Consider the following 518-nt stretch of genomic DNA (forward strand, 5'->3'; position numbering starts at 1 on the left):
TCTCAATCCACGAATCCTTGTAAAGGATCTTCAATATCTTCATGCTTGAACTCTTCATTAAGGAACTCAGATCCCTGAAATTCTTTGTCCATAGATTCCCTTTCCTCCTCCACTGAATATGGGTTAGGTTGATGAATTTGAGGTTCGCGAATAACGGTCAAGTTGACCCATCGCTGCATCTCCGCCTCAGTCCGTGTCCTCCATCGTTGAGATTGTGCCATACGAACAACAACCCTGTTATCTTCATCCACAAAGAGTGGATATGGTCGATAGGGCTTGCCAAATTGGGCCGTGATGACCTCCACCTGTTCCCACAGTATCTCCACCTAATCCTCCATGCGTTGCCAACGAATCGCTGATTGATTCGTCATATCCGCAGCCTCCCTAGGCAGCTTGACGCCTGCGTCCTGTGATATAGCATGGGCTTGTGCCATTGCAAATTCTTTCCGCACTCCGCACCCCGCATAAAGACTGACAGGTTCACCCTCAACGATAAATTTTTCTCCCGCCCCCACGTA

Source organism: Corylus avellana, chromosome ca1 (assembly GCF_901000735.1).
Source record: "Corylus avellana chromosome ca1, CavTom2PMs-1.0".
In the NCBI taxonomy this organism is placed as follows: Eukaryota; Viridiplantae; Streptophyta; class Magnoliopsida; order Fagales; family Betulaceae; genus Corylus; species Corylus avellana.